General features: G+C 36.0%; 1 pseudogene; it reads right to left on the bottom strand.

Annotated features, from left to right (window-relative positions):
• Positions 1-1,345: 1,345 nt before the first annotated feature.
• On the bottom strand, positions 1,346-2,131 carry LOC146888681 (secreted RxLR effector protein 161 pseudogene; annotated as a pseudogene).
• Between the last annotated feature and the right edge of the window lie 225 nt (positions 2,132-2,356).

The raw sequence follows: 2,356 nt of genomic DNA, 5'->3' as shown, positions 1-2,356 counted from the left end.
TGGTTCAATACTCACCCCACTATTTCAGGCCTCTAACCCCGTGATTATCCTCTCTCTCCCAAATTAGTCCACTCTTAATTTCCCTTTAACCCTTAAAACGAAAATTAAGATAAAAAATGTGTTTTAATGCCTATTCAATACCTCTCACAATATATTTTCCAGGACTCTCCTTGGCTACTAGGTTTTTCCAAACCTTTTCACATTCATGCCAAAGAAAATTTGGCAAAAAGAAAACAATTTTGTTCTCCACAAGGTTTGAACTCACACCCATTCAATAACAAAGCAAATGCACAACTAATTCAACCAATTTACACTTTTGTTAATCCCATCAAATCCAAGGTTAAGTGATCTCATCATGCATTCAAATATATGGCATAAAATTCATAATTTAAATAACATAAAATGGCATACATAGGACTCGAACCCAAGTCCTCTCACACAATCAAGTACTCTCAACCACTTGAGCTAGTACTTTTCCACGTCATAATTCCACACATTAATTGCTTTAAATGCTTCTATTACCCGCAATTATTAAATAATTATTTAATTTTCCCGGATCTTACATATTTTGTGCCATGTTCAAATCATGAAGTTAGTTGAGAACCATCCTCTCAAATTGTGAATATGCAGGTCCAATGTTCTTACGAGGTTGATAAATCTCAATGGCCATGGGTTGTGGATCATCTTGTCCTTGTTTTTCTCCACTAGATCTTGCTTCATCATCATTGGCTTCAACTTCAATGTTTCCAACTTGATCTCCTTCAACCAGCCATGTGTTTCCTATCTTGGTGAATCCTATCTTGTGCATATTAAGTGTGGAAACATGGTTCAATAGGCCAGTAGACTCCTTAAGCTCTCTTTCCACATTAAGACACCAAAATGCTCAATGAACTTGGAGATGAGAACTACATATGGAAGCTTGAAATCAGTGAGCCTTTTTGCCTTCTTCATATGGTCACATGTGGTTTATGTCCAGTCCACTACCACACCATGTTGGATGCAATACATTACCACAAGGTCTCCTTCATTCAAGGTTGCATGATTGCTCCCCCTAGGCATGATAATCTTGGTCACCACCATGGCTAGCAACCTTTTCTCCACACAAAGCCTTCCCACATGGAAATTTCGAGTTTGTTCACCTTGATTACGCACACATTGGTTGAAATATTGGACTTTGTTGAATTCATCTAAAGTAGTTGTTTCACCGTTGCGAACATAACATAATTTGTTTTCTTCATCATAATTTGCATGCATAAACATAAAGAAGAAAACACAGATTTCAGAAATTTATACATTAGGGAGCTCAGAGTGTCACATAAACATTAAAAACATTAACATTCAACATTTAACATTCACTAGTAGACATAATGCCCATATTTTTTACATGACCAACATACAATTTGGGCGATAACCCTTTTGTTAAAGGGTTAGCAATCATAAGATCTATGCTAATATGTTCTATTGACACTCTACGTTTCTGAACTTCTTCTTTAACGACAAAGTATTTCAACTCCATATGCTTAGCACCTTTAGAATACTTGTCATTTTTAGAAAAGAATACTGCTGCAGAATTATCACAATAAATTTTTAGCGGCTTGGAAATACTTTCGACTACTCCAAGTCTTGAAATAAAGTTTCGCAACCAATTAGCCTGAATTATGGCCTCAAAGCATGCCACAAATTCAGCTTCCATGGTGGATGTAACAAGGACAGACTGCTTCACACATTTCCACGAAATCAGTCCTCTGACTAAAAGATACATACAACCAAATGTAGACTTTCTTGTATCCACACAGCCGGCAAAGTTTGAATCTGTATAACCTATCACCTCAAGGTGATCAGATTTTCTATAAGTAAGCATGTGATTCTTTATTCCTTGTAGGTATCTTAAAACTTTCTTTGCAGCTTTCCAATGCTCCAGTCCTGGATTACTTTTGTATCTACCAAGCATACCAACTGCAAAGCTAATATTTGGCCTCGTACATGTTTGAGCATACATCAAACTCCCAACAACAGATGCATAAGGGATATTTTCCATTTGTTTTCGTTCCAAATCATTCTTTGGACATTGCATGAGACTAAACTTGTCTCCTTTCTGTATTGGAACGGGAGATGTTGAACATTTATCCATTCTGAATCTCTCTAAAACTTTATTAATATATGCATTCTGAGACAAACCTAATAGTCCTTGTGATCTGTCACGAAATATTTCTATTTCTATCACATAGTATGCCTCACCCATATCTTTCATTTCAAAGTTATTAGAGAGAAACCTCTTAGTCTCACTTAATAGGATCAAGATCATTAGTCGCAAGCAAGATATCATCAATATACAGAATCAAAATTATAAACTTAC

This window comes from Vigna unguiculata, chromosome 1, assembly GCF_037176805.1.
Source record: "Vigna unguiculata cultivar grain cowpea cultivar isolate G323 ecotype 2 chromosome 1, ASM3717680v1, whole genome shotgun sequence".
Taxonomy (NCBI): domain Eukaryota; kingdom Viridiplantae; phylum Streptophyta; class Magnoliopsida; order Fabales; family Fabaceae; genus Vigna; species Vigna unguiculata.
Note: the sequence above shows the minus strand (reverse complement) of the source record. Positions and strands in the feature narration are given on the sequence as shown.